The sequence below is a fragment of the Puma concolor genome, chromosome D1 (assembly GCF_028749965.1).
Source record: "Puma concolor isolate L17-30 chromosome D1, mPumCon1.1.hap2, whole genome shotgun sequence".
Lineage (NCBI taxonomy): Eukaryota > Metazoa > Chordata > Mammalia > Carnivora > Felidae > Puma > Puma concolor.
In genome coordinates, this window is record NC_141676.1 from 25,743,743 (window position 1) to 25,769,077 (window position 25,335).

The window sequence follows — 25,335 nt, forward strand, 5'->3', positions numbered from 1 at the left end:
GAAATATGTGTATAGTGCTTGCCACACTCTTGTACGATATGTTCATTGGCTAAAGAAAAGTAATGAAGTACTGCATTCAACATAAAAGATCTTTGTGTGTTTCTTGTCCATAATGTTTGTTTCCCTACATAAATAATCCCGATTCCTTTATGGTAAAGCCTAATATTATCTTTGACTCCCAATTTGGTTCACATATGTCTTAGTCTTTCTTTACACCCAAATGTTTATTATATTACTACAACACAACATACCGTTGTATTAAAAAATGCTCTTGAATGTAAGGGAGACTTCAACTAGTGGTCCAAGAACATGGAAGCAAGATGGTAACCTTAAAACATGACATTCATATCCTCCCCATGTCGAAAACAGATAAAATAAAAATAAAGAGCATAACCACATTAACATAACGACCCTAAGACAGTAGTCTCCGCTGGATATATACAAAGACAAATGGACTAAGCAAGAATGGGTTTAGGCTTATTCATTCCTGTCTGTGAGCAAGGGGAGGGCAGGAGAGGGAGGGGAAGCTATGGGAAGAGGAGAAAGAAGGAGGCAGGGAGAGAAAGAGAAAGAGTCCTGGCCAGGATAGTTCATCTAGGCTATGGTCAAGAGGCCTCATGAAAAACCCCTTGAGGCAATCTAGGCCACTTTCCTTAGAGTCAGAACCCAGCACACAACCCTATCCATGAGTTTGGTGTTCTGGGTACCATGGTATATTCACAAGGCACATCCCATGCAAAGTGAGCTTTTTGGGATTGACTCCTACTAATAAGATTCTCTAGAGACTAATGTATAAACTAAGATACGAGTTAATCTATAACCAGTAATATTGGTTTCTAGGAGTCGACCTAGGATCACATTGATAAATGATCTCTTTAGGTGAAAGACTCAGCATTAGTAGGAAATTTATTCATTTTCCATTTTTTTTTAACGTTTATTTATTATTTTTGGGACAGAGAGAGACAGAGCATGAACGGGGAGGGGGGGGCAGAGAGAGAGGGAGACACAGAATCGGAAACAGGCTCCAGGCTCCGAGCCATCAGCCCAGAGCCCGACGCGGGGCTCGAACTCACGGACCGCGAGATCGTGACCTGGCTGAAGTCGGACGCTTAACCGACTGCGCCACCCAGGCGCCCCTCATTTTCCATTTTAATGTAAATGTTCCTTTGCAAGATGGGATCCCTTTTATACCCTAAGTGTTGCACCTGCTTTTCTCTTCCCTCCCTTCTTCCTCTTCCTCTTTCCCCTCCTCCTCCTTCTTCCCTTCTCCTTCTCCTCCCCCTCCCCCTCCCCTTCTACCTCCTCCTCCTTCTCCTCCTCCCCCTCCTTCTTCTTTTTCTTCTTCTTTTTCTTCTTCTTCTTCTTTTCTCTCTCTCTCTCTCTCACACACACACACGCACAGGAAAACACAAATGCGGAATCTACGCTAACAACAATTACAATCGACATTAATATTAACTGCAGACGTATGTTCCGCTGATACAGTGCCAGGTGCTTTGAAGGCAGTATCTCGCTCCTCAGACAACACATGACAGGAGCACTATTATTATTATTGCCATTTTACAGATGAGGAAATCAAGGCTCACACGAATGGTTTAGTCCTTTCTCAAGGTCACACACTTGTCAGGAGTAAAAATAACTACAAGGTTTTATTTCCCATTGTAAGCGCTTCCCTCCTCTCTTGGTCAACTTGACCTCCCAACTGGAGGAGAGGAAGTTGCATAGCTGTTTGGGGAAGATAAATATTCTCATCCAAACCACCAACTGCAGAGAGGTTGTCTGCTGGCCATAGGAAATAAGGAGAACTCCGCAGTAGCAGAAAGCGGATGGAGCAAAGATGCCCTGTCCCCCAGGACAACGGTTCCTCGCAGTGCTTGAGGGTCTCCTTCCGTCAAAGAGAGCCAAGCCAAGCCAAGCGGCAAGTGGATGGCCACCCTTCACAAAGAACTCTCTGTTCATTCTCTAGCATTAAAAGGGCCAGTTCTGGTCTGACAGGAGCACAGACCGGCCCATGAGATCTCACGGATGGGCATTTCTTAGACTGTTCTCTGAGGAAAGGCAATATTATAAGATGTAGCTATTGCTGCAGGAGAAAGGCTCCTTAGCCAAATCATCTCGGGAAGTACTACATACGAGATCATAATACGCATCAGTGTATTGAGAAAGTGCAGGCTGTCTGCAGGAAAGAAATTCAATAATTTCATTCCTTTTTCATTTCCTATCAACGGTTTGAGGATATGGCGTTCCACAGAACCTAACTGGGGAAATTTTGTCCTAGACGGAAGGATTGCATGCCAGTCAGATTTGCTTTGAAAGGGGCCCAGGACTAAATAAGATCAAGGGGAGATCTTCATTGAGTCTACTCAGTAGACTCTGCTTTCTGATTTTTAATTTCTTGGATGACTAATCTACTGATAGTATTCCTAAATTTACAGAGGGAAAAGATCCCTGCTTCACTTTCCACCACAGAAACAAAACGAGTAACCTTGAACAATCGTTCTCCTGACCTGCCTAAGCACCTCGTCTGGGCCAGAGAAAGGAGTCAGAACCAGTCACCTTCTTCATAAGAAAGGCTGATGAGACCAGAGAAAGAGGCAAACTAAGGGTATTTGAGAGCAAATTCGCACGAGCCGCGTGTTGACTGTGCACACACTTAGCAGCAGGCCCCCAGGCCAGCACACGCTCTGCCCGTGGTCCACCAGCGGCCTGTGCACTGGGGGAATACCCAGCACTCAGCACTGTGCCTCTGCTGAGTAGACACTCAATAAATATTTATTAACGGAAGGAAGGGAGGGAGGAAGGAAACAAATTGAGGTTTGTAGATGGTAACCGGCCCCACGACGCCACACCTCTCGCAAGGAGGAGAGCCAGGGCTCAGATGCAGAGCGGCTGGGTTCTTCCATGCCTTGCCAAGCCGCCACGCTCGTTGTCGTTGTCGGCTCGCACAAGGCCAGCCCCCAGGAGCTGCCTCGAGGCTCTGGCCACACTTTCTCGGGGCGTTTGCTTTGGCATTATTGTTGTTTGTGCGCTCGAAACTGGTGCATTTATAAGCCACTTGTTTTGGAGTGCCTGACAATAATAGCTAAAGTTTATTGAGTACTTACTTGTGCCAGATACTATACTAAGAACTTGAGAGAATTCGTTCCCCATGCCCCTCCTGAGAAATAGGTACAATTAGAGCCCCCATTTTACAGACGAGGAAACTGAGGAGCAGAGAGATTAGGTGACAACCCACCATTAAGAGGTGAAGGAGGATCTGAACGGAGGTGGTTTAATTCTTAAATCCCTGCTCGTAGCCTCTTCCCTAAATCCGTGCCCTCTGTCGAACGACAGACGTCCTGAAGGAAGGAGACAGGGGCAAGTACCACCCGTAGCTGGATAATGAAACGTATTTATTTCATTACTTTAATCCTTAAAAGTGTTTGCCCTGCGTAGTTCTAAGCACATCACTAGTATCAACTCGCTTAATTCTCATAATACCATGAAACAACAGCATGGGGCTGGTACTGTTATGATTCCCATTTCATAGATGAGGAAACTGAGACATAGTTTCCAGAGATGGGAAACCTGTCCACACAGCAAGGGAAAGACATGGGATTCAAACCCAGACTGTCTGGCTCCCTAGTCCTTGGGCTGACCCACCACAGAGTGCCTCCTGCACAGACAGAGCACCTCATTTACAAGTGAGATACCCTCTGGAGACCAGCTGTGAAAACGGTCGCAAACAGGAACACGGCATCATCTACAGTCCTGGAAGTTAAGTGGGGCCAGGGAGCTTGAGTGACTTAATCTTGTTCAATTTAGATTTCCTGGCTGAATGGGTTCCTGTTCGTCCCACTGGAAATTCATAGCTGATTGTTCGCATTCTTGCGGGAGGGGTGGGCCATTCTCCTGAGCCTCTGCTTGTGGGACAGTAGCTGTCAGCCAGCGTCAGGCAGGTAACGGGGACCAAAACCCTGTAGCAAGGAGTGCGTGGCACCGATGGGTCAACTCCTGCTTGTTTGGCTGGTGTAGGGGCCGGGCCACCCTCCCCACTGCAGGAAACCTTCCCCGGGGGTCAATTCACATTCCTTCTGAACCTGGACGCAGGGAGCAAGAGGAAGGAAAAGAGGAAAGAAAAGACGCGTGGGGTTATTTGTCAGAAGGGGCAAAAGGTCTTTGAAGGAAGTGACGAAGAGCTACATACAGCTCCGGTGGAAATGACAATGAGCCCTCAACGGTGAATCCTGCTTAGCTCAGTAGGACTGTCCCCACCTACGCCATGGAGACTGTGAAGATGTGAGGCGTGAGCTCGAGAGGGAGGGAGTGATAGCTGTCCAGACGCAGGGCAGGCATTCAATGAATATCATCTCGGGACATGAATATAAGTTAACAACACCTCAAAGAGTTGGGCCTTACTTTTCTCTGGTCCATAAATGTTTACCGTGCTTTTCTGTTTCCCTGGACGACTAAAGGGATGCTGTGTGAAACCTTGACCGTGGCCTCGTTCCTGGCCACTCTCTCCCCCCACCTCACCCTATGCCGGCCACACTGAATGGCTGGCGGTTTGGGCAAAGGCAGTACCGCATACAGGTCAAGGGTGCAGGCTGTGGAGCCAGACCAGGTTCAGTGTTGGTCCAGCAACATAACCAGTGTGAACTCAGGCACCTCACTTCACCTCCCTGGGCCTGGAGCCCCTTGCTCTCTTGCTCCCCCTGATAAACACCCACATCCCCCTCCACGAGCCAGGTCAAGGGATCATCCTTCCCCCCTCTCCACGAGTCAGGTCAAGGGATCATCCTTCCCCTGCACCCCAGGCAAACTGCACTAGCAGTGAGGACAGCCTCCCTTACAGCCTTGTCTCAGTGCATCGCGTGATCCGCTCCCCTGTCTCCACTCACTGGTTAAGTCGTCAGTGACGCCAAGTTATTCATCTCCGAATCCCAATACCTAGGCTACTCCTCAGATATAACAGAGGCTTGTATGGAAGAGGAAAAGTGGGAGTGAATAAGGAAAGGCGGATGCAGAGAGGAAGGGAGGACAGACATAATTGATTACCCCTTGAAAGCAATAGGCGCGGTTCTTTCCCCCAAATGTCTGGACAGCCTGCCCAGCATCTAAAATTTCCTGCTTAAGGAGATTTGTTCCTCAGGGTAGAGATATTATCTCCAGGATCTCCTTGTTTCTTTTCCAAGGGTAATGTGTTAAACTATTAACAGGCAAGCACCTTAGCATTCGTTTATAAGATGGATTTTCAAAAGGCAAGTGGGGAAAAAGCCTGTCAGGACTTTGGTGCTAAAAGTGAAGGAAAGGGGGCCCCAAACAGGGAAGAGAGATATCAGTGACTTAAAAAAATATCAACCTCGGGGTGCCTGGGTGGCTCAGTTGGTTAAGTGGCTGACTTTGGCCCAGGTCAAGATCTCATGGTTTATGAGTTCGAGCCCTGTGTCGGGCTCTGTGCTGACAGCTTGGAGCCTGCCTCAGATTCTGTCTGTCTGTCTGTCTGTCTGTCTCTCTCTGCCCCTCCCCCACTCACACTCTGTCTTTCTCAAAATTAAATAAACATTAAAAAAATTTTTTTTAAATGTCAACCTCGGTGAGTCAGAGTCATCAGAATGTGAACACACAATTCCTATTCCCACTCTGTCCCATCAACCCCGTTCTCTCTCGCACACGTCCCTGGGAGAAAGTTCTCTCTTCAGGCTACAGCTGGTACCTCGGTCTCATAAGGAAGATTGGAATCTCTAGTGACTGTACCACTGCTTTGATGCTGACAAAATGTCCTCTCTCTCTCTCTGTCTTCCTCTTAAGATATGGGCCCATTCATGATCACTTCAACCAGGGAGTTTGAACTTGGTAAGGCAAAGGACTTTCTCATCTAACATGCCAGAAGTGCAAGGGACCTCAGAGGTCAACTCTGCCTCACGCCAAACCTTCTCCAGCACCCATAGGAAGCAGGGGTAGCAACCCATTGGAGGTGAACAGCTGGCTTCTGCCTGGACCCTTTGAGGGAAGAGGTGTTCACTGCCTCTTGAAGCAACTCTTCCATTTTGGAACACTCCAGTGGCCAGATGTAACCCAGAACCAGCCAGTCTGAAACTATTTTTTTTTTAATTAAAAAAAAATTTTTTTTATGTTTTTATTTATTGAGAGACAGAGCACGAGTAGGGGAGGGGCAGAGAGAGAGAGAGGGAGACACAGAATCTGAAGCAGGCTCCAGGCTAGCACAGAGCCTAATGCAGGGCTTGAACTCACGAACCATGAGATCATGGACCTGAGTCGAAGTCAGACACTTAATCGACTGAGTCACCCGGGAGCCCCTGAAACTTTTATGGAAGAGAAAAACAAGTAAAGCAAGTGATTTGTGTTGGATGACACTTTGGGAAATTCTGCAGAAGTGCAACGGTAAGGAACAGATTGTGTCTGCCTCATTTTTTAATAGACATTGATGTACTTACATCAACGAACCAGTGTGACAGTTAATTTTGTGCATCACCTTGACTGGGTAAGGGATGCCCAGATAGCTGGCGAAACGTTTCTGAGTGTGTCTGTGAAGGTGTTCTGGAAGAGATTAGCATTTGAATTGGTGCACCCAGTAAAGAAGATCATCTTTACCAACGTGAGTGGGCCTCATCCAATCCGTTGAGGGTATGAATCTAACAAAAGGCAAAGGAAGGGTGAATTTGCTCTCTGCCTGCCCTGGGATCTTCTCATGCCCTTGGACACTGGTTCTCCTGCTTCTACTTCAGACTCAGACTGGGCTTTATATGATTGCCCTTCCTGCTTCTCAGGCCTTTGGGCTCATAATGAATTACACCACCGACTTTCCTGGGTGTCCAGTTTGCAGACAGCCGATCGTGGGAATTCTCAGCTTCCATAAGTTGTATGAACCAATTCCTATAACAAATCTCCATTTTTAGATAGATATATAGATATAGATACAGATACAGATATAGATATAAACATATAGACACAGATATATAGATATATCTCTCCTGTTGGTTCTGTTTCTCTGGAGGACCCTGACTAATACAACAAGTATAAACAAAGATAAACTATACCTTCCGATCACATTTCCTCAATAGTTTCTTTCCTCCAACAGAAATAGTAAATATCTATAGAGCTGTGGCTTTCAAACTTTTTGAACTCCAAACCTCTTTATACTCTTTTTTTTTAATATTTTATTTTTAAGTAATCACTGCACCAAACTCACAACCCCAAGATTAAAGAGTCACTCACTCTACCAACCAGGCTAGCCGGGAGCTCACCCTTCACACTCTTAGAATTTATTGATAATCTTCCAAAACTTTGTTTTTCGTGAGTTTTATCTGTTGAGATTTAATGTGTTAAAAACTAAAACTGAGAAAAAAAAACATCATTAGTTAATTCGTTTCAAAACAATTTAAAAAACCCATTGCACACCAAGCTTTTTATGAAAACTGGCTATATTTTCCAAAAGCAAACGATGTGTAGTGGAAGAGTTAGCATTGTTTTTCATTTCTGTCAATCTCCTTCATGCCTGGCTTCAGAGAAAAGAGCTGGGTCCTCAGATCTGCTTCTGCATTCAGTCTGTTGAATTAGCTGCTGGCAACGTCATGTAGCTGCCAGAAAATTCCACCGTGTTCTTGTGTTAAGAATGAGAAAAAAGGAGGCAAATAATGTATCATTATCATTATTAAAATAGCTTTGAGCTCATGAGCCCCATGAAAGGATCTCAAACAACGAAGACCAGCTACATAATCCCAGTGCAACTGAAAACGTGGGGGTCCCTTGTCCAAAAGTTAGTGAGAATTTCAAGACAGCCACAGCAGAGCAATAATTACATTGAACACGGGGCCCCTCTGAGCCTGGGGCCCCTTGTGACTGCAAAGGTTCTGAGGGCAACTTCAAAGGTCCCCAGACCACACTGTGAGAACTGCTTCTATAGAATGCTACCTGCATCTCGAATCAAAGGGCTGGCTTAGGGCCATAGTACACACCAAGGTGCTGTAGAGGTAGGAGTGTGCGTGTGTGTGTGTGTGTGTGTGTGTGTGTGTGTGTGTGTGTTGTCGGAGCTGCGGGATCAGTAGGTATAAGTATTCTTGAGCAATAATCTATCCATAACGAGATAAAGGCGTAATTGTGCAGGCCTCTCCTGGGTGCCTGCTGCAAACACTTCTACCCTATTATACCACCTATTTATTATTCCATACTGACCACACACACACACACACACACACCTCTAGCTGACGCGCTGCACCCCTTGTGTTCCAAATGGCTGCACACCAGATAGTCAGATACTTGTCATGGTTTCCTGTTTTGTGTTTTTATTGTGGTTACAGGCTTTGATCAGCAAGACTGATATCTACGGTCCCCATTTTCCTGTTTGGTGCCTGACACACAGTAGGCACTCTATGCATCTGTCGAGTTATAGTTCTGGTGGGGGAAATTCTACCCATTAAATGCTGTTAACAACAGGTGGTTGGCAGCAAAAGTACACCCTTTTGTCCTCCTTCCTGAGAACTAGGCTCTTAGGGAGATTGGCAATCCCACTCCCAGTGGGTGGACTTGTGTATTCAAATGACAGTGCACTTCTCTCCAGCAACGAGAGAGCATACCTGAGGCTCAGGTATGTATATGGCTAGTGAAGGACATACGTTTTTATAGTATTTAGAATGATGCCCTTAGAATCTTGGTAACAAATTAATCCATTTGAACGAACATTACACACATTTATAAATAATGCAGACCCACTTTAAGTTCTGGTCAAATCACCCGCTCTCCTGCAGAGGGAAGCGACTGTGGTTGCTTCTCCCACCCAAACAAAAATCACACAATAAGGGAATTAATCTCTTCCCTAAAATGGCAGGATATTTTTCTGTTCATATCGGAAGTTCATCCCGTTGCAGGTGGAAGGACCCAGGACCTGTAGTTGGCCTCCGCCACTCCACAGATGGGGAAATTGAGGCTCAGAGACAAGAAGAGACTTATTTGTCCAAGAACACACAGCTATCGAGTAGCAGCTGTGGGACACACACCCACTTCTCCTAAAATTAGATAACGGACCATCCACACCAGGAGAATGTGGGCTTTCAGGACAAGGTGAGTCCAGATAACGGAAAATTTAAACCACGATTCATCAGGGGATCACTAACAAGTAAAACCCAAAACATCTCTTCCAAATTCAGCCGGACTTCAAACCCTCTGCTCTCTAGCCCCGAGGGCTCTCCCTTCCCAGATGTTTATTCGCAACATCTTGCCTTCCTCTTCAACATCTTTATCTTCTTCCCCTCCATCAGCACCCTCTCCTTCTTTCCAATGTGTCTTCAATCACCTTGGGGAGAAGAAAAAAAACAAGCCTTCACATGGTCGGCTGCTCCCTGTAGCTGTAATTCTAGTTCTTTCTCGCCTATTACTGCCAAACTCCCGGAAGTGATATATACATGGAGGCCTTCCTTCTCTCACCTCCCTTGACTCCGGTAAGCCCTGACAGTCTGGCTGCCATCCCAGCGCTTTGCAGAAACCACCCACTCAAGGGTCAATGATGTGCTTCTTTCTAAATCAAATGGCTTTCTCCTCGCCTTCAACAGCCATGCTTCCCTAAGAGTGATAGGTGTCATGATAATGTGGAAACTTTTATGCTTAAAAATAGGTCATGTTAAAAGGACATTTGTAAATCAGTTAGGTAAAAGCATGCGCTTTGGAGGCAGACTGCCTGATTCACCTCTTGCTTGCAAAATTGACTGGCTGGATCCCTTAAGCAAGTTGCGCCTCAGATTCCACATCTGTAAAATGGGAACACAACAGTATCTCGCTCTTAGAGTTTGGGTGAAGGTCCACGAAATATACTTAGAACACAGTCTGGGCGCATCATACATGCTCAACAAAGGTGAGTGGTTGATATAAAATTTATCAGTCTGAGGTGTCCAATAAGAGTTTACATTTGCAGTATCCACGTGCAAAGCCACCACGCTCCTTGCTGCTCTCATACATTCTTCTCCTTCGCAATTTGGAAATCTGTTGAGGCAAATGACCCTTCTGCCCCAGATGGTGTCCCTGAGTGTCTCAGAGACCTTATGGGATCCAGAGCCCGATCACCCAAGGAACACATTTAAATGAACCTTAAATCCATGGGACCTCCATGGTTTGCAACAAACATCGCCCAATGGCAATTTCCACTTCCCATAAGCTAAGCCCTTGTGTTCTCCAATCCCCAGCAGGGTCCTAAATTTGCATGAGGTCGCCAAGGCTGATGCTCAGCTGTGGCCACATCCTTGGGATTTTCTCCAATTTGCTTTTCAGTTGTCCTTGCCTCTGGCTGTAACTGCAGAGTGCATCAGCTCAAAATCTTCCATATACTATATGATTCCCTCCTTGTTCCGCATGATGATGATGATGATGATGATGATGATGATGGTGGTGGTGGTGGTAATGGAAGATACTTCTTGGGTGCTTACTATGTGCAAAGGTTGTTTCTAAGCACTTTATATGTATCGTCATCCCCACTCTCCAATGCTTTGCCTCAAACGCACATGGAGAATTTTGCATTTTCTCACTTTCAACTTTAAAAAAATAATCTTTGCTCTCATTTCCATTATGAGCAGATACATCCCCTAATTGGCATGTTCAACAATCTCACTGCTTTTGTGCATATAGGAAATGAAGGACTTAGTAATACTATTGGTAAGACACCTCAAAACCAAGCATACGTACAACGAAGAAGCCATAAATAAGAGTCCATCAGGTAGCTGAAGCTAAAATAACTGCCCCGATGACTTACTCCTCTCTTTGGGGATGACGGATGTGCTTTTCTGCCTAGAGCACAACGTTGTTCTTAAGTATAAACTAAGAGGGGTGCCCGGCTGGCTCAGTCGGTAGCATATGCGACTCCTGATCTCAAGGTCGTGAGTTCAAGCCCCACATTGGGTGTGGAGCCTCCTTAAGAAAATTCTGTAAAACGAAATAATCATAAAATAGCATAACCGAAATGATTAGTGAAACTTCTCTAGCATTGTTGAGTGCTTACCAGGTCCCGAGCTCTGTGCTGAGAGCTTTACACGCATTATCTCACTGAAATCTTCAAAACAACCATGAACCGAGTATTGTTATTATCTCCATTTGACAGATAAGGAAACTGAGGTTAAGAAAACAATTTGCCCAAGTCATACTAACCCGAGGTTCAGACACAGGTGCATCTGACTTCAAAGCCCAGGCTCTCCGGGGCTCAGTTTATAGGTTGATGTGTACAGCAAGATGCTACCCCATCTGACGGCCCATGTCTTGCCCGGCTTCTCCCCCTTCTCCCACTCCCTGTGGGACTCTTTCTGTCCTAGAGGTGAGCATTTATTTTCACATCACTGCTCTCGCCTGTCAACTCTTTAAAGCCATCGCATTTACCCCCATCTCTCTAAAGACTTCCATAGCTCCTGGCACACAGTATATACACAATCCCTATTGTTGAATGAATGAACAAATCACCTTTCTAATGGTTATTTGGAAAATAGGAATCATTTCTTTCTCAATGAATGATCTAAGAGCTTCATCTTTTAAGATTTTAGGTTTTTTGGCCCATGCAATGTTGAAACTCACTGTAAGCACACTGATATAAGACCTTGGTTGTCACCCAGGAACAATTTTGTACCCCCACCTCCACCTTGCCTGGGACATTCAACAACGTCTAGAAACATTTTTTTTTTTTTAATTTTTTTTTCAACGTTTATTTATTTTTGGGACAGAGAGGGACAGAGCATGAATGGGGGAGGGGCAGAGAGAGAGGGAGACACAGAATCAGAAACAGGCTCCAGGCTCTGAGCCATCAGCCCAGAGCCCGACGCGGGGCTCGAACTCACGGACCGCGAGATGGTGACCTGGCTGAAGTCGGACGCTTAACCGACTGCGCCACCCAGGCGCCCCTAGAAACATTTTTTTAATGTTTATTTTTATTTCTTTTTTGAGAGAGAGAGAGAGAGCATGAGCAGGGGGGTGGGGAGTTGGTGTGCAGCAGAGAGAGAAGGAGACAGAAAATCCCAAGCAGGCTCTGTGCTGGCAGTGTAGAGTCTGATGTGGGGCTCGAACCCACGAACCGTGAGATCTTGACCTGAGCCGAAATCAAGAGTGGGAAGTTTAACCAACTGAGCCACCAGGCACCCCTAGAAGCATTTTTAACTCTCACACCTGGGGGTGGGGAGAAAGGGTGAGGTTGCCAATGGCATCTAATGGCAAGGTCCTACAACCCACAATGAAGAACCATCTGGCCCACAATGTCAATAAATGCTGAGGCTGAGAAACCTGATGTAAGTGTTTGTCTTCCTAAAACTAGTGTCCTAGTGATCGAGATGGGCCAGCGATGTACAAGCCCTAGTGATTATCTGAGTGCCATTTACTGAAGCCCAGGGTTGGCATTGGCCTCTTATTTGCATGGAAGGAACAGGAGAAATTGGGGATCCAGCTAGAGGATCCAGAGATCTAACTTCTGGCTCTGAGACCTAGAATTAACATGATTTACTGCTGCAGGCAAGTTGTTGGATCCAACTTTTCGTCTGTAAAATATGTGTGTGTGTGAGGGAGCCCTTCTAGCTCTAAAATACCTCCAGTTTTGACAAATTCCAAAAGTTAAACTTCTTTTTTAAATTTATCCCCCCGATTCACAACCAATCGCACGTCAAGATTTATAGGTTTATGTTCACTTTTAAGACCCTCTTGCAATCGCCTCTCCACAGACGCACACTTCCTCCACCCAGGCCCTCACTGTCTCCGCCTGGATTACAGGGCACCGCTCCTAATTGACCCCCTTTTCTCCAGGGTAAATTCTCAGGAGGTTCGGCAGCTTGACCAGGATTCCCAGCAGCCCCTAATATGTGACCTAAGTCACGTTCTCTCTCATCTTCTTGCTCTCCACCCTCCCTGGAGGGCAGCGGATGCTTCAGAATCCTTCCTCACGGAAATTTCCGCAGAGTCAGCAGAAATGCCTCTTCTTCGTTCACACTCCAGTACCCCTCTCTGCCTAAAAGCAGGGCATAAATTTCCCCTGCGAAAGATGCCCTCCTGGTACCAGGAAGTAAAGAACATTCTCATTGCCCAAGATGGAGAGCTGACCCTGAGACGAGCCTGCACAATAAACAGCCCTTATCTTGCCTCAGTTTCCCCCAATTATTTCCTAGTCATTGTCCAACAAGTTGCCACCCCCAGAGGCCCAAAGCCCTTTCCCTCGTCTAACCCCTTTTCGGAGATTTATTGCCCTTAAATGTTAAAGTGGCAACTAAGCCCCCTAATCACACTGCTTCTTTGAGATTTTCATTTCTTTTCTATGAAGATCCCCATGCTACGTAAAAATATTAACATCGAATAAAAGGTGTGTGCTTTTCTCCTGTTCTTCTGTTACTTGTCAGCTTAGTTCACAGTCCTGAGTCTTGGAATCTGAGAGAGTGGAGGAAAAGTTTCCTTCCCCTACAAAGGCAAAAGTATTTTATTATTATTATTATTATTATTTCAAATGTGTACTTATTTATTTTTGGGGGGGGGACAGAGAGATACAGGGAGAGAGAGAATTCCAAGCAGGTGGGGCGAGGGAGGTCAGTGCAGAGCCTGACACGGGACTCGATCCCACAAACTGCGAGATCATGACCAGAGCTGAAATCAAGAGTCGGATGCTTAACTGAATGAGCTACCCAGGCGTCCCAAAGTATTATTAAACTACTGGCCATGGCTGTTTCTGCATTGTGTGCACATTTAGGGATATTCGCTATTGTCCCAGGGGTGAGAGAGGGGAGGAGTGGACTGATCTTTTGTTTAGAAAAATATGGAGATTGAACAATATAAAAGAGCTCAGACCACAATGAGGAAGCAGAAATAAAGGAAGCGGAAAGTGGTCTCCATAATTAAGTAACAAGAATTCTCTGTTTTCCCCTTGCAACTCGAGATGTACACATGTTGGACAGGCCCTGGAATCCTGTAAGGGAAGAAAAAAAACCAGTCGCTCCCCAGGGTCAGGGCAGGGCAGAGGCCCCAGCAACACGAAACTGACCCGGTCAAAGTCAGAGACATCCTAGACACTCTGGCAATTATTTCATAGCTGATCATCTGGTGCTAACTATGCACCAGGCATGGTTCTGAGCCCCCTACAAGTACCGGGTCATTTAATCTCCACAATAATCCCATTGGTATTATTTATTATCTCCTTTTTACAAATGAGACACAGGGAACCACACAGCTGGTAGGAGGCACAACTGGGATACAAACCTGGGCAATTTGACTTGAGGATTTGTGCTTGTAACGACTTTATTAATAATTCAGATGAGTGTGTTTGCTTTGTGATGTAAGTCTGTTAGCCCAGAAAAATACAGGAAGTAAAACTGAGGGAGAACTACATGAACCTTCCTTACCCTCGGGGCCAAGTGGTGCACAGAGCTGAAGGTAGCCCCCAGCATCAGTGAGGATGGGGCTAGAGGTGATGGGGAGGAGGCAGGCGGCAGGCGATCCAAGATGGTGCTGGTCTCTCTCCTTTGCTGAGTCCTCTGTGTGGATGGGCAGGTCTCAGAGTATTTTTTTTTCTGGTTATTGGAGGAAAGAATGAGCCCAGTTACATCTGGGCCACCCCAAGATGCCTTAGGTGCTGTAAGGTTCAGAAAATGAGTTGTTCAGAAAATGAGTTGTTAAGAAAATGATAGGCTAAAGCTTCATGTCCTTGCCAGCAAGGAAGAAATGAAGGAAGCTGCACCACATCCCCACAGCCCCCTAAGTAGGGGAAGATGTGGAGAGCTCTGGGGCAGGGTGAGGGGGTGACTTCTTCTTGCTTGCTTAAGAGTGGGCATCATGGGATTCTGGAGAAAGAACAGGAGGCCCTAGCCTTCCTTCCCACGAACAATTGGCCAGAAGGAAGCAGGGACACTCAGCCCCTGGATTTCCCTGCAGGAAACCTGGGCCCTGCTGGGGCCTCCTGCTTCCCCTCCCTCACTGCCCCTGGCTCAGTTCCCGGTGAGCTCTCCGCCTGTTTGAGAAACAGATGCCAGAAAGGTTCAAGTGCACACTCATACAGTGTGTGTATGTGTGTGTGTGTGTGTGTGTGTGTGTGTGTGTGTTCACTTTAACTCGAATGCTTTTAGAAGCAACAATTTTTAGTGGCCCCTGGGTGGCTTAGTCGGTTAAGCGTTTGACTCTTGGTTTCAGCCAAGCTCATGATCTCACAGTTCGTGCGTTTGAGCCCAGCATCGGGCTCCATGCTGATGGTGTGGAGCCTGCTTGGGATTCTCTCTATCCCTCTCTCTCTCTCTCTCTCTGCCCCTCGCTTGCTCACTCTCTGTCTCTCAAAATAAATAAATAAACTTGAACAATTAAAAAAAAGAAAGAACAATTTTTAAAATCTCTGATTCATCAGAGAGGGGCACTGAAGGTACTTTCCTTCCTGTTCACCCTGCATCTACTGCGTACTGATCCTCTGTGTAGCACTAAAAGAAAAAGAAAGAGTCTGCCTCTTAATGTGCTCGAATGGTACTTAATCACTGAAGCTGCTTAAGTACTTTCCTGAACCCCGTTTTTCATCAATGAAGCGGGAACATTGGTAGCTGCCTTGCAGGGTGCTGTGATATTATTACATTTTAATTCGATGTGAAGGCATCTAGGCCCATATCTGACGCACAGCAATCTCCTTGAGTTCAGCATCTATTACTAGTTTTTAATACATCTCTTATTAATAGTTATCACTTGAGAATACATAGGACAGATCCCAGCTCTCCAAGCTCCTGCTTTCAGCTGCGGCTGTGACGCATACATGGGAAATGATGCTTTAATGACACCAGGAGTATGTCAGAACATTACCAGCCCAGATGGGCACATGGACAGAAGTGCCCGTATGTTCTGTAAAGGAAGAAACCTACGTGATCAGAAAAGCAGGAGCGTGGTGTGCAGAAAGGTGAGGTGCGGAGCTCCAGGCTTTGGGTGTTCTGCCACCTTCTCTGTGCTCTCTGGGTACATATCCCTGGCATCTTTCATGCATCACCTGCCTTTCCGGAGAGGCACAACAGTACGATGAAATCTCTTTTCTAGATGAGAAAACTGAGACCCAGAGAAAGCCAAGCAGCCAAGTGCTAATCAGCTTGGTTTTGCCAAAGAAGACCATGGAGTGTGGGGTAAAAAGTTGTAAGCTTAAGGAGGCAGGCCTGTCAAACACAACTTCAGGAGGAAACTAAAAGTAATCTGGCAGTTGTCGTAGTAACAACCCGAGCAATAATAACCATGACAACAAACTATTAACAGTTAGTAAGCACTTATTTGTTGTGCCAGGCATCATGGGAAATGCTGTGTATTGACTCATTTGGTTCTCATGGTAACCCTATGAAATAGGTATTATTATTATTATTATCATTATCATTATCATTATTATTATTAACTCTTTCTCCTTTACAGAAGAAAATCAGAGGCTTAGAGAGGTTCAGAAACTTTCCACAAGGTGGCTGGGCCCTCCACAGGCAAGGCCAACTGCAAACCCAGGTCTTTCTACCCCAGAGCTCAAGTGCTGAACCACCATAGCGGCTGACCCCCAGTGCTGCAGAGACCAGCGTGTTCCGAAGTACGTCAGGAAGGGCCACGTAAGAAACATCTAGCCTGCTCTCACTCAGTACCCCTGGTGGCTGGACCCTCCTCTGCTTGACAGGAGATGATGGGTCACAGTGGTTCAGGTACAGATGCTGGAGCTTGGGTGAGCGGGTCCTTTCCACTCTCCACTAGGTGAAGGTTATCGCCTCTCCCATGCCCATGCACTCTTCTCCAGGCTAACCGTGCTCCTCTTCGCAGAACTTCCACACCCTTCACCTTTCCCGGCTCTGTCTCCAAGCAATAATCTAGATTGTCCATACCTGCCTTAAAACCCAGCATCCCAAACTCAAAAGATAGCCCTGCATGTGACTTGCTTGGTACAAAGAACATTGAGACCGTCTCCTTTATTTATCATAAAATCACATTTTCATTATCCCTTTTCAAACTGCACTAGGTTTAAGAAATTGCAAGTTTGTCTGGAGCTTGCGGTCAACTAAAACCTCTTTGAATCAAATCAAAACTATTCCAAGATGATACGGGCAGAGGCACTCCCGTACAGTTGAAAAATCCAAATGCTTTGTTATGTCATTTTAGGAATCTCAAAAAGAAATTCCAAAAGCAATACATGTGTTCCATTTCAAGTCAAACAAAAGAGAACCGAATAAAGAAAAAATGAATAATTTTCCTGCTCCCCATTTCACCACTTTTCTCTTCAAGGTGACCAGTATTAACAGTTTGGAGCCTATCTTTACAAAACATGTACAGAACATACAAGGGTTCTTTTCAAAAAACCCTTTTCAAAGACCCTGTGTCAAGTGTCAGCAAATCATGGTGAACCGTGACTGCTCTGACTCACTGCCTGCTTTTATAAATAAAGTTTTATTGAAACACAGACAAGCCTATTTGGTTACATATTGTCTACAGCTGCTTTTGCACTGCAATGGCAGAGCCTGAAATATTTGCTATTTGGCCCTTTACAGAAAATGTTTGGCCTTCTCTGCCTTATATACTACACTCCAACCTTTCACTTAAGAAAATGTCATGAACACTTATTTCATAGGTCACAGCATATAGATCTTACATTTTTTTAAAAAGCTATCTAATATTTCATAATACAGATAAACTTGTTCTATAACTTCATTATTTTGTGCTCTTGTGATATAATAAGAAATATATATTTTGTCTTCCTCCCTGGTTCCTGGCACAGAGCTTCTAAAACCCTTGGGGAGGGCCTGGGTGGCTCAGTCAGTTAAGTGTCCGACTTCGTCTCAGATCACGATCTCAAGGTTCATGAGTTGGAGCCCCACATCAGGCTCTGTGCTGACAGCTCAGAGCCTGGAGCCTGCTTTGGCTTCTGTGTCTCCCACTCTTTCAGCCCCTCCCTGGCTGGAGCACTCTCTCTCTCTCTCTCTCTCTCTCTCTCTCTCTCCCCCTTTCTCTCAAAAATGAATAAACATTAAAACATTTTTTTCAATAAATAAATAAAACTCTTGGAATTTCCTGAGTAATGGGCTGAGAGGAGCATTTTTATTATTCATTACAAAGTCTTTTTCTTTTTCTTTTATTTCAGAAAGAGAGAGTGCGCACGAGCTGAGGGAGGGGTTAGAGGGGGAGAGAGAGAGAGAATCTTTTTTTTTTTTTTTTAATTTTTTTTTTTTCTTCAACGTTTTTATTTATTTATGGGACAGACAGAGACAGAGCATGAACGGGGGAGGGGCAGAGAGAGAGGGAGACACAGAATCGGAAACAGGCTCCAGGCTCCGAGCCATCAGCCCAGAGCCTGACGCGGGGCTCGAACTCACGGACCGCGAGATCGTGACCTGGCTGAAGTCGGACGCTTAACCGACTGCGCCACCCAGGCGCCCCGAGAGAGAGAATCTTAAGCAGGCTCACGCTCAGTGAGGAGACCAATGTGGGGCTAAATTCCACAACCCTGGGATCATGACTGGAGCCGAAATCAAGAGTCAGATGCTCAACTGACTCAGCCACAGAGGCACCCTCGCATTACCTGAGTTTATGCTGATGAGGTGACCCTTAGTGGGCCCCTAGATAATTTCAGGAAGAGGGGGCTGGTTGCCAGAGGAACCAACCATGTTATTTGAAGCTTGAAACTTTCAACCCTGTTCCCACCCCCAACCCCACCTCCACGGAGGGGAGGGAAGCTGGGGACTGAATTAATCACTGGCAAATGATTCTATCAATTGTGCCTATGTCTAGCAACCTGCATAAAAACCCCATATTAAGGAGCTTGGAGACTATTTGGGCTGGTAAGCACATCCATGCACCCCAAACTCCCAGGAGAGCGATGTACCCCAAACTCCACGGGAACAGAGACTCCTGTGTTCAGGATCCCTCCAGACCTGGCCCTAGGCACTTCATCTGGCTGTTCATTTGTAGCCTTTATAATATTGTTTACAATAAACTGGTAGCTGCAATTAACATGTTTTCCTGGATTCTGTGAGTCCTTATAGCAAATTATCAAACCTGAAGAGTGTGTCCCGGGAACCCCCAATCTGTAGCCAGGTCAGACAGAAGTGTGGGCAAAGTGGTAGGTCAACCATTACTTGTGATTGGCATCTGAAGTGAGGGGGGCAGTCTTTTGGGACCGGGCCCTTCCCCTGTGTGATCCGGACTAACTCTGGGTAATTAGTGTCAGGCTTCAATTGCCGCGTAGGGCACCTCGTTGGTGTCCACAGAGCTAGAGAATTGCTTGGTGTGGAAAATCTGCACCTTGGCCAGAAGTAAAATATGGGTGAAAAGCAGATCACAGCAGTAGTACCATTGGTTGAACCCTCAGATTGTGCTCAGATTTCTGCCACTTTGGACAATGCCATAACAAGCACCTATTTTTTTAATCCTTCAGAAGAATCTGGATATGACAAAGAGATCATGGGGCTCCGGCATGAAACTCCTAGTGAGCCAATAAGCCTCTTCCAGCAACAGTTGTAAACAGCCCTGGGGACTGCCAGGCTCCGGGGGGAGGAATTGAACTTTTAGAAGAGAGAGAATGTCTCTAAACAGAAATAATGCCCTGATAGATTCACCTGGACGCTCCCTGCTTTCTGCTGTGCCATAGAGCTTCTCCCTGAGCATTAGTCTCTGTCCCCTGATGCAGCCACCCTCCTGCTAAGCCTCCATCACAACCCACGTGTTAGCCCGGGGGACTCTACCGCTCCCTCCAGGCAGGCTATTCTGCCACTTGCATGGTGAGATGTCCCTTTGGAACAGGGCAGAAGAAGTTTGGCTCTGGGGAGAGAGTCGCCTTTGATCCTAGAAATGGAGGGAATACACACAGATCACTTGTTCCTAATTTTGGGGGGAGGTTGTAGACTCCCTCAAGCTAGAGATTCATCCCCTCCCCACCCCTGGAAAAACCTGTGTGTCTTTCTGTATAAATTCGGCAAAAATTCAGAGTATGCACAGAATTCCTGAAGATGCTGTCCATGGCACACAATGCCTAGGTTAACAACCCCGGCCCCAGGTACATTGCACTCCATTTCTTATTGACGCTTACCCACCCCTTGTCATCAGTTTGACACAGCAAATTTCTCTGTGATTCATTAACTCTTCCTTCCTTGCATCACTGACCTTGTGCCTGCTGTTCCAAAGGCTGGCGGTCACGTGCCTCCTTCTTCCTCTGGCTATCCTGTTGGGCAAGATAAACTCACTTCCCAGCCTGCAGGCACCTCTTGCCTGGCGTGAAATGCCCACTGACCAGCTCCACTGACAAGAGCCATTCTTCACACTGCTGCTCCCACCCTGACCTGCTTTCCTAGCCTCCCGTGCAAGCCTGTGTCTCAGAAAGAGCCTTTTCCCTCCAGCCCTTCGCCATCTGTATCAGTCTTCTGGAACATTCCTGAAAGCTGTAAATCTTTCAAGTAAACTAGATTTTCCTTTCTGGCTCTTGCTTGTAAATTTGGTGGCTTTGTTGTTCCTAAATTTAACAAAGGAAGTTTGGCGACAAATGCCACACAAATGTCAAATTCATGGCCAAGGAGGCTCTCCGCTGGTATTTGTTTGTGCTGCCCCCTACTGGTTAGAAAAGTAGTACTAAATAAACCTGATGGCCAGTTAGTCGTTCTTAGCCAAAATGCTCACCATTTTACCTTGATTTTTAAACTGAGTCTTAGAAAGTAATCCTTATTTACAAAGGCAAAGTGCGCTATTTTAATGCCTCGTAATGTCCATTAAACATTCTTGCCCTTTAACCCAGAAATTTCCTTCCCAGGAATCTGCTCCCCCGCCAAGACATAGTAAGAAATGTAAATGAGAGATTATCTCCGAAGATGGCCATCTTGCTCTTGATGGTGTAAAAAGTCAGAACAAAGTTACATGTCTGACAACGGGTGATGTGACACAGTCATAGGATGGGATATTGTGATTGCCTTAAAAATGACGTGAATGACTAATTGTTAATGATATGAAGAAATATTTAGAACATGTTAAGTAAGCAGGACGCAAAACTATGAGCACTGTACAATCTCAACTAAACGTGCATAAGTGGTACAATTAGGCTATCTTTCACATTCATATGCTTCCCAATTTTCCTGTGAGCGGGTGATATTTGTAAAATTGAGAAAAAATCATAAATTTTAATTTTTGCAAGGTGGAAAGCACACAGGCTTTTGAATCAAATGACCTGATTTATATCTGATTCTGTGTCCTTGGCCAAGTGACTCAATCTCTGTAGACCTGTTCCCTCAGCAGTAAGTGGAGGTCATGACGGTGCCTGTGTCGCAGAATTATTGTAAAACTTGAACGTGCATTGCAAACCTTCCTAAACAATCATTGTCTTCCCTTTGTGCCACCCATATGTTTACCTTTGCACAATTAGCCACCTCTAGAAGTTCAAATCCCTCTTTCCTTTGTCTTATCATCTCCCCATAGCTTACCACCCTTTTTAAAAATGGTATGTGAAGGGACACCTGGTTGGCTTGGTTGAGTGAGCATCTGACTCTTGATTTCAGCTCAGGTCATGATCCCTGGGTTGTGCGATCATCCATGGAGCCTCCTTAAGATCCTCTCTCTCTCATTCTCTCTCTCTCTCTCTCTCCCTCCCTCCCTCTACTCCTCTCTCCTGCCCATGTTCTCTCTCTCTCTTAAAAAAAGGGGGGGGTATATAAGCTCCTACGCTTAACCACTTTTTGGGGTTTTCATTCTTTTCTGTGAGTCCTCACACCCCTGTGCATACAAAATAAACCTTTTTTCCTGTTAATCTGTCTTTTGTCAGTTTAATTCACAGTCCCCAGATAATAAACCTAATAAGATAGAGGAAAATATTGTCCTCCCCTACAACACCCACACTTGCTAACCTCTTAGTAGTGGCAGGAGTAACGTGGTTCCTGCAACCTGTGCTATGTGCCCAGTTGAAGTCTCTCTTTGTTGTCCCTTTTGGCTGTTCAGACCACCCACCACCTTGCATGTGTTAAAAGATAAAGTGGGGCCTATTAAAAATTTTAAGAGTTTATTTGAGCAAAATCAACTCAAATCAGCCAGCATCTAATCTAGCAGATAGAAAAGGGTTCCAAGGAGCTATATGAAATGGAGAAACTTTTATAGGCAGAAGGAAGCAGGACTACAGAAATTACACTAGGCCAAAAAAAAAAAAAAAAAGGTGGATTGGTTATTGCAAGGTTACTTTCCTTTAGGAGATTTCAGGGGTCTGTCAGGCAGAGCACTAGTACTGACCAGGAGATTCCTGATTGACTCGTTTAGGATTCCATTTCTGGGTAGAGCTGAAACTATAATAAGTCTTGGTTCTGTCATGGGGGAGGCAGTTGGCATAAGAAACTCCATTTTGGGCCGGCTGTCTTGTTTTTTGTTTTTTGGTTTTTTTTTTAAATGTTTATTTATTTTTGAGACAGAGAGAGACAGAGCATGAGCAGGGGAGGGGCAGAGAGAGAGGGAGACACAGAATGGGAAGCAGGCTCCAGGCTCTGAGCTGTCAGCACGGAGCCCGACGCGGGGCTCGAACTCACAGAGTGTGAGATCGTGACCTGAGCTGAAGTCGGACGCTTAACCGACTGAGCCACCCAGGCGCCCCTCTTGTTTTTAATATTTGAAAGGGGCTTTCAAGTATTCGAAAGAGGCAGGATTGTGGAACTCTTACAGTCCATCTCAAGCAACCAAAAAATTCTTCAAATAGATAGAGGATCCTGTAGGGGTCAAGACTTGAATTCTTATATTCTTATATACTTTTCACACAAAGGCAGGGGATCTCGAATAACACTCACCGATAATAACTGAGAGCCCCTTTCTAACATCCATTGTACGTGTTGCTAACTTCACCCGTGAAAACCCACTTCTGACACTTAGCTTGTTAATTGGCAAAATAAATAAATAAATAAATAAATAAATAAATAAATAAATTTGGCGTTTCTCAGAGGTAAACATAACTGAAGCACTTAAAATGACCCCTTCGGGAATTAGACTTTTCTCACCCAACACGAGCTGACCACTCTTGGAGCAAGGATGCCTGATCAGAGGCATCTGCCTCTGGGGTGCTGCCCTGGGGTGTCACTTCAGATAATATACGTAAGTATCACATGGTCTATGCTGAAGTGATGCAGAATAAATCACAGACATAACACCTGTAAAGCGATACTGATAGTCCCTGACACATGTAAGCACACAACACTTACTGACTATTAAATCTGGAATAAAAATTCTAGTTAACACCATATTCTGAATTTTGCATTTTCTACATGTACTCCCTTAGAGATTTTGAACAAGGTGCTCCATTTTCCCTTCCTTCCTTCCTTCCTTCTTTACTTTCTTTTCTCTTTCTTTCTTTCTTTTTTTTTTCTTTTCTTTCTTTCTTTCTTTCTTCTTTCTTCTTTCTTTTCTTTTAATGAATTCATATTCCCCCATTGCTTTCTGAAGCATGGCCATGTTTAATGGGGAGGTAAGGCTGTATGGTAAGGGTCTCCAGTCAGAACACTGAAAGAGTCGACGCTGCACCCAAGGTTCCCAGGCAGAAAGTTTATTCCCCACCCTGCCCCCACTCCTTCCAGATCTCACTGCACCTCAGGAATCTCATAAAAAGGCCTCCTTTGGTATTCTGAGAGCTCTCCATTCAGGGCGGTTTTATCAGAGAAATTAAACCAGAAAGCATTCAGCTCAGATAACAGGATTAATTAACATTCTTCTCATTCTGCAAACAACCCATCTGGGAGTAAGAGTGCCACTGCAGTCTTACTGAGGTAGGACAGGGGCAGTCTTGGAGCTGCAGGAAGCTGGCCTGGTCGGGGATTTCCTGAGGTTGGCTCTGCGGCCGCCTAGGCTTTTCTAGGAATGGTGTGTTATAGCACAACTCCCCTTTGTTCTCATGGGGCCATTTTTTTCCTCCTGTCCATCCCCCCAGGTTTTCAGCTTTGTATTTCCAAGTTGGGTGGTAGACTGAGCCTGGCCTTCCATGAGAACAATCTCAGTAATGGCAGGAGCTAACATTTGTGGTGCCTTCCCTGTGGTCCGCACAAGGCTGAGAACTTGGAATTCGTGAACTCCAACGGCCTTCCTGAGGGCGTGGCCTCAGCTCTCACCGCCTGCCCACCTTGAGTCTGTGGCACCCTCCCAAAAGATGTGCCTCATCGAGGATTCACGAGCGATGGTCTTTCCACTGAAGACCTCAGGCAAAGAGGGGCGCGCAGTCTTGGAATCACCGTGCGCACCGCCAGTAGTAACTTAGACGATTTTCCATTCTCTTTCTCCTCCCACCCCCACCCCACCCCCAAATTTCTTTCCTTTTCCAGTTGTCTCTTTATTTCTCCTCTTTCTCTTCCCCACCTTCAGCCTCTGTAATTCCCTCGATTTTCCAGGCCGTTAAGCACTAGCCCTCGCCCTGCAAAGCCCCACTGGCATCACAGCTCACAAAGCCACTCAGTCCCCACAGCCCAAGGACTGAGCCTCCAACCCTTCCCTTGTGTGTGTATATGGGGGGTTGGGGGCATCTCAGCCGCATTAGCCGGTACAATCTTCACAACATTCTAGAGAGGTAAGAACTCAGGAGTGTTATCGTCCCCATTTACACAGCAAGAAACAGGCTCAGAGGTGAACTTGCCCACATCAGTTGTCCGGAGCCATGAGTGGTCTTCAAGGCTCTGTTCGCTGTGATCACATGTCCCAGTGAACCCCGCGAGGCCTGTGTTCTTTACCTTCTAGAGCACTACGGACCTTACGGTCACTCTAACTGCGCCACAGGCTTAGCCATCTCTGCATCCACAGCACCTGGCACACAGAAATGCTCAACGAACAGCTGCAGAGATGCTCGTCCCTGGTGGGTTGAACCAGCCACACTCCGCCTGCCTCTGCCTCAGAGCCCTTGGAAAGGGCTGAGTTTCCGGAGGCCGGCAGGCAGGTAACCTGCCGCCAGTAATTCCTGTCTGCGCCGCAGGCTCCATTCACCCTCCTGAGGACCCCCTCCGCAGCCCAGGGGGGCTCAGGCAGGCTGGGACACCACAGAGGACCCCAGCGTGCAGGCCAAGATGCTTGCTCAGGCCGGCATCAGATTCCATTGGCACCCACCCCCCTGGGAGCGGCGGGACTGCGATGGATTACACTTGTTTCTGGGCTAACGTTTCAAGTGACAGTTGGACGGAGGCTTCATAGAAGCAATTAACTATTTTCCCAGAGGGACGGAATCGGAGATCAGGAGAGCCGTCCACCACACCCGGCTCGGAGATGGCCTCGAAGACCCCCCAGGTACTCGCCTGGCTTCCTTTGGCTGCCCTGATTTCCTCCGGTGCAGGCCCAACTTTGTTCAGAGCCTTCCCCTGCTTGCCTGCTATTCGTATAGGACATCGGCTCTGTGGGTTTGTGTTTCCAATGTGTCAGCGTGAGGCTGCACGA

The 25,335-nt window shown here is 46.1% G+C and overlaps 1 long non-coding RNA gene across 5 annotated transcripts in view; it reads right to left on the reverse strand.

Moving 5' to 3' along the window:
• Window positions 1-7,430: 7,430 nt before the first annotated feature.
• The window catches only part of LOC147576548 (uncharacterized), a 59,754-nt gene continuing 41,849 nt past the window's right edge, over window positions 7,431-25,335 (reverse strand). For 2 of the 5 annotated variants that reach the window (XR_015240890.1, XR_015240888.1), the window contains 2 exons: window positions 14,340-14,569; window positions 8,266-10,908 (listed from right to left, as the gene is read on the reverse strand). This is a non-coding gene — a long non-coding RNA (uncharacterized LOC147576548). Of the gene's footprint in view, window positions 7,604-8,265; window positions 10,909-14,339; window positions 14,570-25,335 lie in introns of those variants that run through there. The other 3 variants (XR_015240891.1, XR_015240892.1, XR_015240889.1) reach the window with 3 other exon arrangements.